General features: G+C 48.7%; 1 pseudogene; it reads left to right on the forward strand.

Annotated features, from left to right (window-relative positions):
- The first annotated feature begins 10,777 nt into the window (after positions 1 to 10,777).
- LOC101141593 (uncharacterized) lies at positions 10,778 to 12,346 on the forward strand (annotated as a pseudogene).
- The last annotated feature ends 2,557 nt before the right edge of the window (positions 12,347 to 14,903 follow it).

A 14,903-nucleotide genomic window follows, 5' to 3' on the forward strand; every position in this document is an offset into this window, starting at 1 on the left:
TATAATAAGTGTTTTAGTTATCCTATGTATACTGAAAACACATTGCTGTAGTATCATGTAGCTGTGTAACAATTACTTAAATGATTTGTGTTGTCCATTTGTATTTGAACTTTTCTGGATGGAAATGTTTATACTCGGCTTACCTGAGATGGAAAACACTTCTGTCTGGGGTTTGAAGAGGGCAGGGTGTTTGGCGCTGGTGACGTTTGCACCCGGGATGCTGGGTCTCCCCAGGACCCGTGGGCGGATTCAGCCTCTCCCAGCCTCCGCCCCTGCTGCCCCAGCTGGGACCAGTTCCCAACTCAAGGCTTAGTCCCAAGCCTGGTTAGCAGAAGGTCAGCTTATTCCCTTGAGTCCCTAGTGTCAAATGAGAGGCCCTTCCTCCTCTCATCACGGAGATCGAGATTGCGCTCCCTGTACTCGACGGCCAGCCACTGCATGAACCACTGACGGAGCAGCTCAGATGACAGACACCCCCGTCCCCAGCTCCCGAGGCAGCTCAGACCACAGACACCCCCGTTCCCCAGCTCCCAAGGGGGCTGAGACCACAGACACCCCGTCCCCAGCTCCCATGGTGGCTCAGACCACAGACACCCCCGTCCCCAGCTCCCGAGGGGGCTGAGATGACAGACACCCCCATCTCTCAGCTCCTGAGGCTGGACATCCAAGGCCAAGACACCCAAGGGCTTGTTCCTTCCAAGGCTGCGAGGGAGGCCTGTGCTTGGCCGTCTTCCCCCGTGTCCTCACCTTGTCTTTCCCTTGTGCGTGTCTTTGTGCCCAAATTTCCTCTTTCCATGAAGACCCCGTTTGCACTGGATCAGGGTGCACCCTAATGAACTCACTGTAATTTGAACTCTGTGAAGACCCCATCTTCAAACAGTCACAGTCCGAGGTCCAGGAGGTTCAGTCTCCAGCATGTCTTTTTGGAGGGGCCCAGCTCAGCCGGCACGACCCTGCTCTGGGCCACGCTTATGGCGTCTGTCCCTTACAGGACACCACAGTCACCCCACCACCACGCCACGCACTGACACATCCCCCTGGGGGCTGGGACTCTGCTGGACATTTCCCAAGTTATCCAATTGGTTTCTGAGTCTCTCAAGGATTCTTGAGAACAATGAATATCTCCTTTCAGGACAGAACTCCTAGCGGCTTCTGCTGGGTCCACTCCTTCACCTGGAGCCGACCCTGCCTGCTGGGCTCTTGGCCACTGGCAGTTGCGGAAGGAGATGGGGTGGGGAGGGGCCCACCGTTCTCCTCACATTCTGATTCTTGCTGAGGTGGTGACTAAGGCTTCACTCGGTACCTCTGCAATAGGGGAGAAGGTCACACTCAACTCTGAATAGAGCAAAGGCGGCTGACTTGTGCCGATGAGCACAGTTGGGGCGTTGGGGGACAGAAAATGACCAGGAGGAGATGTCGAGGCACAGGTTTCTTGTTGAGGGCAGGGCAGCCGGATCAGACAGGAAGAGTGAGGTTGGGGAATTTGGTCAGACACCAGGAGTGGAGTGTTCTGGGTAAATGGATGTCACGGGATTCTTGCTAAGGCTGAGCAGGCCCAGCAAGCTCAGGGTGGACACAGAAGGTCAAGGCCCAGGCGTGTCGGAGAGGCTCAGAGGAGCCCGAAGGAAGGAAGGCTGGTCGAGGAGGGACCTTTGCCACCACCGAGGCCCTCTGACGCCACCTCATCTGCTCGACCTGACAACATTTCCCCCCGGGGAGGCGGTGGTGCAAGTGTGGAAGTGTCTCCTGGACTGACCGCCCACCCTCATCATTGGATTCCATCTGCAGGTGCTGAAGGTACCCTGCACAATGGGAAACAGTTGGAATTGGAACTTTAACCAGAGTGATAACCGTGAGAGTTACCTTGCAAAGTGCCTCCGCCTGTTCCTTTTATTTCAGAGTCGGCTGCTCCCACACTCTGTGTCCAAGACTCTCGGACGTGAGGCTGAGAGCGGGAGTGGCAGAGCCTTCTTTAGCTTCACCTGCAGCTGCCGGCCACGTGCTCTGACACCTCTGAGGCCTACATCTCCAGATCGCACCTTCCATGGGTCCTTGCTTTGTATTTTCCCGCAACTGGACTCATGCCTCCTTTCTCATTCTGCAAACCTGCCAAGGCCATGCAGGCGCTCTGGCTCTCAAAACCAGCTGGGATGCCAGGACTCAGGCTCACTCTGAACCACCTGCGTGCGCAGGGCTGGGCAAAGACCTGGTGCAGCCAAACCTCAGAGGAGGAAAGGCAACGTTGTGAGCAAATTAGAAAGGGGTCGGGGGAGAAATTCATACACACATACACATGCATACACACATGTATACACACACGTATACACACATGTATACACAATACACACATGTACACACACACATACATGCATCTACACATACACATGCACACATACACACACACACATACACATATACACACACGTATACACACATGCACATACACACGTATACACACATGTACACACACACATGTACATACATACATACATACACATACACACAGGCACATTGGTATATACAAGTATACATAGTGCTGATCTCAGTTTACACAAAGCAGTCTTTTCAAATGTTTGCCTTGGAATAAACAATCTTTCTCTAGTATTTTTAAAAAATAAAACCAAAGACACTGACAAGTCTGATGCAAAGAACGAAGCTACTGCTGATCTGCCTGCTTCTACCTGGACAAGATTGACTCTGGGTAAAAATAAGAGAAAGCAGGGAAAAGTTGAAAATAGGGATGGAGCCAGCCTGCAGACACTACCTTCCTATCCTTCCCTTCTCCCTTGCCTGCCTGAGGAGCAAAAGGCCTCGTCTAAGGGAGGCTGGACAGAATCTAAACAGATAAGTCAGCAGTGAAACCGCTTCCCGGGGCACGTGCAGCAGGTGCAGTTGCTGGGTCAGCATCCCCTCCTCCCGGCCCACAGCTTTACTGGAGGAGAGCAGCAGGACAAAGCCAGGCTTACCTGGGCCACGCGGGGCCTAAGTTCTGCTGTGTGGGAAGGGCGGGTGCTGGAGAGGAGTCCCTGTGTGCAGGGCATGGGTCTCACCTTGGCTTCTGTCAAAGCTCAGCCTGCACGGTGTTCCCAGGATGCAGCTGGTGATCGCATCCGTCCTAGGAGGACACAGTAACTGGTATCCAGGGCACTCCTAATGTGGCGTCTGATGCCTGGGGGTCTCTATGGTAATCTCGGCTCACTGCAACCTCTGCCTCCCAGGTTCAAGCGATTCTCCTGCCTCAGCCTCCCGAGTGGCTGGGATTACAGGCATGCGCCACCATATCCAGCTAATTTTTGTATTTTTAGCAGAGACAGGGTTTCACCATGTTGGCCAGGCTGGTGTTGAACTCCTGACCTCAAGTGATCCACCCACCCTGGCCTCCCACAGTGCTGGGATTGCGGGTGTGAGCCACTGTGCCCAGCCCACCAGCCTGCTTCTCAATGTGCTTTGTAAAACTTGCTAACAAGCATTTTTTGAATCTTGTCTAACAATTGACACACTGGTCATAAGCAGAATTTGCTTCTCGGAGGAATTCACACTGTATTTCTTGACAACATTCTTTTGCGGGACCCCCAGGGTTCCCATGGCACAGCTGCGGTGGACACTGTGAGACCTCCCTTGTCCTGGGGAGTGGGTGGTGGCCTTCGTCGCAGGCAGAGCTGGTCGGAGGAGACGCCTGTCCTGGCCTGCTTGTCACAGCCAAGTAGGCACCAGGCCAGAAGCTGCAGAGCCCAGGCAGTATTGCTCACCTGTCCAGCGCGTTGTCCGTATTTATGGGAAGTTTTCATACACGCATGCAATGTGTGATGTTCAAATCAGTGTCGCTGGGATGCCCACCACTTCAGACATGATTTCTTTGTGTTGGGAACATGACTTTCTCTTCCAGCTCTCTGAAATGCACAATAAGTTACTGTGAACTCTACTCACCCTACCGTGCTCCTGAAGGCTGCAACGTATTCCTTCTATTTCACCATACGTTTGCACCCATTCACCTGCTCCTGAAGGTTGGAACATATTCCTTCCATCTCACCATACGTTTGCGTCCGTTCACCTGCTCCTGAAGGCTGGAACGTATTATTCCTTCCATCTCACTGTACATTTGCGCCTGTTCACTGACCGCTCAGCTTTTTCCTGCTTCTGCCTGTGAGTTTGGAAGCGACAGAGGATACGCTGTTTATGCGTTGGAGCTAACACTAGAATTGCTAATTGTTTTTATCATTACATTTTACTTTATTTTGTAACTTACTAACTAAACTCATTGCTGCATTAATTTTGTGGTTGCTTTGGGTTTCTGATACACATGGTTAACATACCACAGTCTTCCTCCGAGCAATGCTGTGCCATTTCATGGCCCGGGAAGGATCCCCTTCCATTGTCTCCCCGCAGCCACAGTGCTATTACCAACGTATGTGTTATTCTATGCGTACTATAAACCCAATGATGCGCTGATACTAAACGTGTTTTAGGAGGTCAAGTATCTTTTAAGTAGATGAAAATAATGAGAAGTATTTTCTGCGAAGCGTGCAGGAGCCATTTCCCATATTCTCTTCCCTTGCTGGAGGGCCGGCTCCTTACCCGGCGCCCTTGACTTCACTCGGTGGATGTCCCCGTAAGCGCGCGCCGCCAACACTGGCCATGGATGTCATCATCTTTTCTGCTTGTGAAAATGTCTTCGTAGCACCCTCATTTTGGAAAGATAAACCTGCTGGAAAAATATTCCAATTTGACCGTGTATTCTCTCGTTAGTTAAGACCTCCCACTCTGCCCGTTTGCTGGGTTTCTTGGCTGTTTCTCTCTGCAGTGTGCCCTATTTCTGGGTCTGCGAAGTGGGAGATTTTGCCATTTCATTAGAATGTTCCCTGAGGTGCTTTTCTTCATGTTTCTGGTGCTTGGGGTTGCCGGAGCTTCCTGGATCTGTGTTGATAGTTTTTATGAAATTTTGACATTTTGGCCAGTTTTTTCCTACACATTTTCTTATTTTTCCCCAAATCCACTCTCCTTTGTGGACATCAACTTTGAGTATATGAGGCTTTGTGAAGCTTGCCACAGCTCACAGGTCCTCTGTCTCCATTTGAGCGGTCTCTGTGGCCGTCTTCAAGTGAACCGATTTCTTCTTTTGCAATGTTCACTCACCCTCCACCCCACCAGATTTGTTGTGTTTTTATTTCTGACACTGATGTTGTTATCTCCAAACTTTGATTTTGGCCTTTCTGATTTTCCCTGGCTCTATTTAATGCGTCCTGTCTTCCCTCTTCCTTCCCGAGCATCCGGAACACTATCCATATGGCTGTTTTAAAGTCTGTATCTTCTATTTCTATTGTCTGTTCTGTTTCTGGGTCAGTTTCCATAGATTGATTGATTCTCCTCTTCTTGGAGTCTATCGACCAGGGACTCGGGGTGGCTGGCTGTCCAGACACCCTGTGCTCCTCTTCAGAAGGAAGTCTTATGAGACCACTGCTCTCCCAGAGGGCAGAGGAAGCTGCTCAGCTCTCACAGCATCCACAGGACCCCCCAAAACCCCTGCCCAATCCTGGGTCTGAGTCCCTCCTCTGAATGCACAAGGCCTCAAGACACAGCGTCACAGCATCCGCAGGACCCCTCCAAGACCCCTGCCCGATCCCGGGTCTGAGCCCCTCCCAGGGCTGTGAATACACAAGGCCTGAAGACACAGCGTTCAGAGGAAGGAGCTCAGACCTCCCCAATCGAATGGTATCTTCTTTGAGAGAATATGGCGCCACGTTTGGGGTTGTCAACTGCGGCCAGATCAGTACGTCTTCACTTTGATCAATTGCGGCCAGATCAATACGTCTGCACTCTGATTCCCAAGTGTCTATGCCTTCCTGCTCCTCAATGCAGGGCCCCGGATGAAAGGAGTGAGTGCTGAGTTTTGTCTAAATCCAATCCTTGCAAGAGTCACTGAAAGTAGCATTATAAATTGTTTGCAAGAGGCCTTTGACACTGAAAACTTGGCCATGTGACTGTTGTCCAAAAATCCTGCTTTCACATCTATGAGTTGCTTATTTCTAAACTTTTTTGGTGAGAATAAAGTTATCTAATACTCAATGACTCAATGCTGTGTCATTTTTCTTTTATGGCACTTTGCATCAATCAGAGGAAATTTCCTCAGTTTTATTAACAAGCACTCTGCTTTCATCAAAAATCGCAGCTCTTGAATCGCGCTCAACGCCCAAACTTAAACTTTACAAATGCGTTAAAAATTATGTAGTATCCTCCATGTGACTGTATCCATAACTGCCTTGAAACTCTTGCACAAAATAATATTATGAGTACTTTTTTTTCAATCAATGAGAATGCTTTCAGATCATTAAATCATATATGAAATGAACAGGCAGAAAGGTGTTAAGAAAGCAAAAGGAACCCTCTTTCTCCAATCTGTCCTGAATATTACAAACAATATTACAAATGATAGCATGTATAAATCTACACTCAGCCATCAGAAATAACCCAGAAATAATGGCTGGTGCACACTCACCACCCGAGTCCTGTTCCTGAGGCTGTGCTGCCTTCTCCTGAGTGACGGGCAGTGCACACTCAGCTCTCAGGGCTTTCTTCCTGGGTTGTCGATGGGAAGCAGCATTCAGGAAGCCGGAGCCCAGTTCATGACACTGGGGTTTGCTCAACATTGCTCAGTGTCTGCTGTTTTCCCCCGGGAGACCTGGGCGGGACATGCCCTGGGAGACACCAGAATCAGGGCTCCCAGGGGTCAGGTCAGCGCTCGGCCCCTGACCCATCCCCTTGTGGACTTTCTCTCTGGGCAGGCTGGTGATCTCGGTGATCTCGGCGTGGTGAGAACACAGCTGCACGGGGTCTGTCCTGCTCTGTGGTCCAGGTGTGGTCCAGGTGAGCCCGCTCGCCAGCTGCAGACAGGATGAGAAGCTCATGAAAGAGGCTTCGGCAGGTGTGGTGGCCACAACGTTCTCTGACTCTGGGAGCTGATCCTAGTCTTGTAGCCGCTGGGCACAGACCCTCGGGCTGGATGTGAAGACCCCAGTCTTCTGCCGCCTTGTTCCATGGTCCCCCCCGCCGAGTCCCAGATGGTGGATCTTCTTGTGTGCTACCAGAGGGTGGCAGGAGGGGGCACTGAGCCTGCCCCCAGCCCCCTGGCTCCGTGTGGTAGCACATCCCGTATGCAGACTTGTGTTAGAATGGTCTGTGTTGATATCTTAATGTGGTAAATTCTAGACTCAGGATAAATTCACTTAACGTCTCTACCAGGGTGTAATGTAATATTGAACACATGTGTAACGTGCTTTAAAGGTGAGTCCACACTCCAGACCCAGCTCTTGTTCTTCCTACACGCTGATTACCTATACATTGTACCTAAATTGGCATATAACCCAAATAAACACCAAAGTATCATCAGATCCATTGTGGGTGGAAAACCTCATAATTATCAGTCTTTTAAAGGCAAGTATTTACGTGCTTGGGCTCATCATTATTATCCTAATAGTGTCATTTTTTTAAGTCAAAAAATGCTAAACACAGAGCATGTAGAATCAGAAATTGCATAGATTTGCCTCAGAGAAAGACGCCCCTTTTTATAACAAACATAAAATATAAGACATCTGAAAAAAGCTGACCCTGAAAAATTATCTTATGGTCACATTTAGTTTCCTTTTTTCTAAAAAACTGTATTTTATGACTGTTTTAATGGAAACATTACAATTTCTATTACATTATGGAGTAAAAGTGGCAGCTCATGCTAGTGTAATTATATGTAAATTATTCAACCTTTAAAGACAACAGTGTCTCCTGAGTTTCAAAAAATACAATTTTTTATTTTAGCCTTTTCTCCAATATTAGGAGTATATTTTACTCTACCAAATTAAATAATTTAAGCTTAAAGTTGGATTTCCTTATGTAGCACTTTAAATATAAGAATCTCTCATAAGTCTAGCTACCTTCAAAAACAGTTGTGATAAAACAATTGTTTATGCCTCAGAAACATTTTTGAGATTTATATTCTGCTCCTTATGTTAATATTCCAAGGATTATATTCATCCCATTTTTAATGGACCTCAAATTCATTTCATGAGAAGTAAAGACGCACTCAGCAGCAAAGTCAGACAGCTTGCCATGTCATTAAAAACCTCATTCTCTTCCTCTGTTTCCCCTTCCACGGTGAATTTCTGTGTGATATCTTAACACCTCCAGGGTGGAGAGATGAAATCAGCTTTTTGAATCATTCCTGAGAAAAGAGGTGTGTGAGAAAACACAACTGTGAAATGTTGTACCAGCCAAACCGAGGCACTGACAATCCCCTGGCCACTTCCCTCGGCCGATCGTCTTCTCGTTAATGCTTCTTCGTGAAATGCATTAATAGAATTTTAAAAAGGATGCTCCATTTACTTTAGACTTGGGAAGAACAAATTCTCATCAACTCTTCTTTACCCAAAATACAAATGGCCGCTTTTTAATCTTCTCAAGGCCTATTTTCCTATTAGTTTAGCTTTTTGGTAAGCCTCATTCCTGAGCTGTGCAATTCATCCTCCTTGGTCTCCCTGCAAAAATTGTAGAAAAGGATGGAAATTTTCTCAGAAACACAACAAAACCTACTGGAGTTTTGAAAGGAGTTGCATTGAGTTACTGGTCAGCTTGAGGTGGACAGACTCAAGTGGAGTCTTTCAATGTAAAAACAGAGTATAGCTCTCGTATGTTTAGGATTGACTTAATTTCTATCAAAAACATCTCATGATTTTCTGTGTAAGGCTCTTACATATCCTGCTTAGATTTTTTCCTACCTATTTATAGTTTTCCAATTTCATTTTCTGTTTGTTTCTGATATAAAATTGTGTTTCTGTTTCATTACCTTGTATCTAACACACTTACTCAACATATTAATTAATTCTCATAACCTTTCCATAAGTTCCTTGTGGTTTTCTATAAACACAATCATGCCATCTTTGAACAAAATGAGTTTATGTCTCATTTTCTAATATTTTAATTTTATATATGATGTGAGGTTATGATCAAAGTTTCCTTTCAGAATTCAAGTTTTCAACTGTTCCAGTGCAACTTATTAGAAAGATTATTCATTCCCCACTGAATTTCCTTGGGACCTTTGTTCAAAATCCATTGACCATATGTACCTGGGTTTACTTCTGAACTCCTGTCCTGCCCTGGGGACCCCTGTGTCCAGGCCACCCTCCAACGCCATGGGGACCCCTGTGTCCAGGCCACCCTCCAAGGCCATGGGGACCTCTGTGTCCAGGCCACCCTCCAATGCCGTGGGGACCTCTGTGTCCAGGCCACCCTCCAATGCCGTGGAGACCTCTGTGTCCAGGCCACCCTCCAATGCCATGGGGACCTCTGTGTCCAGGCCACCCTCCAATGCCAGGCTTCCCCAATGACGGTGGTCACAGTTGGTCCATCTGAGATAGTTCCATGAATTGAGCTTCACTGGATCTGCTTAAACTGTTCAGTTCTTTTATTCTAAGGAGATTCTGCTGATATCTTCCTTCCTCCTGGGTATCTGATTATCATCAATTAAGTGTCAACCATTTTAGTAGAAAAATCGAAGAGGTAATTTTTCTTACTAAAGTGAGATAAGAAGAAAGAAAGAAGTAACATTTGCTCTGTAGGGCATCTGCGCATTCTACTAAAACTTTGGGGTAATCTTGGTCCAGTTCCAGAGACTGAGTTGACTTATGGGGAGCTGTGTTCACGGGGTGGACCAGCCTGGGGTCATGTGGATCTGGGCTCGGCCCCAAGCCCCTCACCAACGCTCAGCCTCTGTGGCTGTACAGTTGGGAAACAGCCCCAGGGGAGGCTTGTCCCTGAGTGAGCACTGCCCACCGGGGCCCTGTTCTACAGCATATTCTGACTCAGCAGCCCCTTCCTTACTATCAGCCCTCTCGCATCTTCAAGGATGTTTTCTTACATCTTTTTCCAGACTTTCGGTTGTTTTCTGTTGGAGGGTGGTATGGGGTTACTTGGTAGAGCAACACTCAAAGCCTTCCTTTTTTAAATGAGTACAGACAGGTAGTGGTCAAGATAAAAACCAAAATAAAGAAATTTAAAAAGCCCAGAGGAAACAAATAATCAGAGAATACAGATAATTTCCAAAAAATATAATGACTGCCCTCCAAGAGATGATGGGACTATGCATTCATGGAACAAGAACAGATTGCTGAGAATAATTATCCAAGTATTAAGTGTGGGAGCTTGATAAGGCTTGGCTCCGTGTCCCCACAAAATCTCCTGTTGGCTCTTAGTCCCCAGCGTTGGAGGTGGGGCCTGGTGGGAGGTGCTTGGATCTCAGGGTGGATTCTCATGAATGAGCTAGCACCATCCCTTGGCACTGTCCTCGAGACAGTGAGTGCGTTCTCACGAGATCTGCTCATTTAAAAGTGTGTGGCAGCTCCCACCTCGCTCTTGCTCCTGCTCTGACCCTGTGAGACGCCTGTTCCTGCTTTGCCTTCCACCATGATTGGAAGCTTCCCGAGGCCTCCCCGGAAGCAGAAGCTGCCATGCTTCCTGTGAAGTCTGCAAAACTGTGAGCCAACTAAACCTCTTTTCTCTATAAATTACGCGGTCTGGGGTATTTCTTTATAGCAATGTGAGGCTGGATTCATACAGAGCTCTTCCTGAGAGAAAAAAGAGTGTGAAACACAGTGAGTGATCAAAGGATCAGGCAGGAAGTTCTAACATTTGAGAAGGGCCTGGGAAGGCGGAGGTGGCAGACAGCATGGGAGACAGTCAGCAAGAGGGCGGAAGACACGTCCCAGGCCCCGGCAACGGAGGGTCCCAGCGTGAGAGGACCCCCAAGGCTGGAGCTGGGTGAGAGGGGAAGAGAACCCGTTGAGGCATCCTGGTGACTCCTTAGGGGAGGAGACCCTGTGCACTTCCAGAGAGAGAGGGGATTTCCCAGCCCTCACACATCTGAGGGCCTGGGGCGAGGGGGTGCTGCAGCAGTGGCACCATTCCCCTCAGACTCGTTCATCAGGACTTCAGCTCTGCCCGTCCATGGGGATGTCTGCACACACAGTGTCCTCGGCACTGCCCTCCGTGGGGACGTCTGCACACACAGTGTCCTCGGCACTGCCCTCCGCGGGGACGTCTGCACACACAGAATGTCCTCGGCACTGCCCTCCGTGGGGACGTCTGCACACACAGTGTCCTCGGCACTGCCCTCCGTGGGGACATCTGCACACACAGTGTCCTCGGCACTGCCCTCCGTGGGGACATCTGCACTCAGTGTCCTCGGCACTGCCCTCCATGGGGATGTCTGCACACACAGTGTCCTCGGCACTGCCCTCTGTGGGGACGTCTGCACACACAGTGTCCTTGGCACTGCCCTCCATGGGGACGTCTGCACTCACAGAATGTCCTCGGCACTGCCCTCCGTAGGGACGTCTGCACACACAGTGTCCTCGGCACTGCCCTCCGTGGGGACGTCTGCACTCGCAGAATGTCCTCGGCACTGCCCTCCGTGGGGATATCTGCACTCAGTGTCCTCGGCACTGCCCTCCGTGGGGACGTCTGCACACACAGTGTCCTCGGCACTGCCCTCCGTGGGGACGTCTGCACTCGCAGAATGTCCTCGGCACTGCCCTCCGTGGGGACGTCTGCACACACAGTGTCCTTGGCACTGCCCTCCGTGGGGACGTCTGCACTCACAGAATGTCCTCGGCACTGCCCTCCGTGGGGACGTCTGCACTCAGTGTCCTTGGCACTGTCCTCCGTGGGGATGTCTGCACACACGGTGTCCTCGGCACTGCCCTCCGTGGGGACGTCTGCACTCGCAGAATGTCCTCGGCACTGCCCTCCGTGGGGACGTCTGCACTCGCAGAATGTCCTCGGCACTGCCCTCCGGGACGTCTGCACACAGTGTCTTTGGCCCAGCTCAGGTTAGGAGCACTCGCTCTGGAGGCCTGACTGTGCTTTTGTAAATTTTCACAAACAGTCACTCAATAGGTTTTATTTTTTGTTTCTAATGATTCAATGACCAATTCTGCTAAATTTCACAGAGCCGAAACACTTGAGAAAATTGGTAGTAAAGAACATTTGGAATCCCTGAGGATTCTCAGAGTTGAGCGTGTGTGGTGGTTAGCTGTATTCCTCCACTGGGCTGGGCCACGGTGCCCAGGTCTGGTGGGACATTACTCTAGAGGCCTCTGGAAGGCGTTGGATGGGTGGGCTGTGAGGAAAGAAGATGAGCCTGCATAGCGTGGGTGGGTCTCCTCCGATCCGTTGAAGGCCTGACTAGAACAGAGATAACGCCCTGCACCAGGAAGGAACTCTGCGTCCGACGGCTTCAGACTAGACTGGCAGTGCTGGCTCTTCCCCGGGTCTCCAGCCGAGGGTCCACCCTGCAGACCTTGGACCTGCCGGCTTCCACGGTCACATGAGCCAATTCCCTAAAGATAAATCTCTCTCTGTGTCTCCCTCTTTAACAAAAGGCCACCTTTAACCTTTAACAAAAGGCGACCTGCTGAGAAGTCCTTGTGCTCTGTGCTTTGAACTGAACATCAACAAACAAAATGGCACTTAGAGTTTTTAAACTGACCAAGGGACAAGCCTGGAGCAGCCTCTTCCGGGGCCTCGATTAACCAGGAGGAGGTGGCTGCTGTGCCCCCACCCAGGTGACAGATTGGGGTGCCGGCACCTCCCCTGAATCTCAGAGTCCAGGGAGTCACAATTCTACAGGGACGACAGAAACACACAAAAGTGGGCATAAAATAATCATCCATAGAAGGTTTGTCACTTTGATGTCTCTGTGAACTGATTTAATGTGGTATAGAAAGATGGTCCCATTACTTTAGAGGTAGTTAGATATCTCTGTATAATGCCTGTATATAATAACTCTTATGTGATACAGAAAGATGGTCCCGTTACTTTAGGGGTAGTTACAGATCTCTGTAGAGCTCCTGTGTGTAATACCCATATACTATGCCCCTGTTGATTCAGATAGATCAGTTACTTCATAGAATGAATCTGCGTGTCTATTTTTAGATGGATGAGTTGCTATGTTTTACCATTACTATTCTTGCTACATTAGTTCAGCTTCTACAGGTAACCAAATGATTTTCATTATTGTATATTTATAATGTCTAATCCAGTTATTTTCTGGAATGAGAGTACAAATAAATGCATTTCTCAAGCTGAAAACATACTTGTTTCTCAGACAAAATCCACTGAGTTTGCACTTGCCATTAGTGAAAAATGCCGTAAAAACCCATACCCCTGCTGAGGCCTCGGAACCTGAGAGGTGTGGCCTGTCTCCTCTAAGCCATTTATCATCCGTGGTCCACGTACACATCAGAGAGTCGCCAAACGCTTTCCTGATTGCTTCTCCCAAGTACCCCAGGCAGGCACTGTTGTTGGCACCAGGGAACACCCCTGGGAACAGAGCAGATCCAACGCCAGGCCCAGGAGAGTCGCCTCCCGGTGACGCCTGAGATGTCTGTGGACTCCAGGCAATACTTGTGCAAGAGGCCCTGGGGGCCAATGGGGCATGATAGTGTGACCTTCAAATTACCAGTGTGCATGGCACACAGAAAGAACACACAGTGTGACCGTCAAATTACCAGTGTGCACGGCACACGGAAGGAACACACAGTGTGGCTGTGTGATTGCCAGTGCACACGGGGGGGGGTGGGGACACACAGTGTGACCGCATGTTTGCCTGTGCATATGGGGGGAACACACAGTGTGACTACATGATTGCCAGTGCACACGGGGGGAACACACAGTGTGGCTGCGTGATTGCCAGTGCATACAGGGAGAACACACAGTGTGACCGCGTGATTGCCAGTGCATACAGGGAGAACACACAGTGTGGCCGCGTGATTGCCAGTGCACACGGGGGGAACACACAACTGTGCTTTGGGAAGGACTGATTGGTTGAGGGGAGGAACCATGAATGGTCATTTAAAACCATTTTAAACCTTTTTATTAAACAAAAAAAAGCAGAAATCACAAAAAAAGGAAAAGCAAAAGTCAAAGTTATACAACACAAAGTTGAAGTTTTCAAAACCTGAAAATGAAGTGTGTGTATTGAAGGGAGTTTCATATCTTTCATAAATGATCACTAATGCAGAAAATTTCACCTTCAATTACTATCAGTGTATTCATCAGGCGTTTTGGAATTCGGTTTATCTTAAATGCCTTCTATGTTTGTAGGTTTTTTTCTTTGAATTAGAACATTTTAAGGTATGTATACCTGTATGAAAATAGACGCATGACAAACACGTCATAAATAGAAGATGTCTTCACTCTAAAGATGCACACAGGTTTTTAAGTTACTATAAGTTTTTACTAGTTATCTACTCAGGTAGCAAGTTAATAGGACCACAATCAAGATTGTCTACTTTTGAAAATATCAACCAGGTAGACAATTATGGGACAAAACGACGTCCCGAAAGGACTTGGGGCTGTGGTGTGGTGAGACTCTTTGGAGATGCTGGACACCAGTGCTGATGCCAACGGAAAGAAAGGGCGTGGGGAGCTGTGGGTTTCCTCATGTTACGACCACAGTTTCCTGGGGGTGCAGCGCATTCTCTGATGCTCTGACCACGGGTTCCTACATGGGGCGTGTTTTCTTCATCATCGTGGGCCCTGTGTTTTAAGTTCTATAACCAACATTTCCATGGAGTCTCTTTCATACTCAAAACCCATGTTTACATTTGTAAAAGAAAATTTCCAGTTATCTATTTAAACCTTCCAGTGGATAATAACGAAACTCTAAAACACAAGCCGCTAGGCAGAAAGTCCACACCGAGGTGCTGGGGTCGCCTCAGAAGCCGACAATGCCAGGAGCTCCGTCCAGCCCAGCAAACTGAGGCAGGAGGCTGGGTTTCAGGTCCTGACCGGCTCAGAGAGAGGGCGGCTTCCAGTCTGGGTTCGTTTCTTACTGAGAATGTACTGTGGATGCAAGGTTG

This window comes from Gorilla gorilla, chromosome 11 (genome assembly GCF_029281585.2).
Source record: "Gorilla gorilla gorilla isolate KB3781 chromosome 11, NHGRI_mGorGor1-v2.1_pri, whole genome shotgun sequence".
Taxonomy (NCBI): domain Eukaryota; kingdom Metazoa; phylum Chordata; class Mammalia; order Primates; family Hominidae; genus Gorilla; species Gorilla gorilla.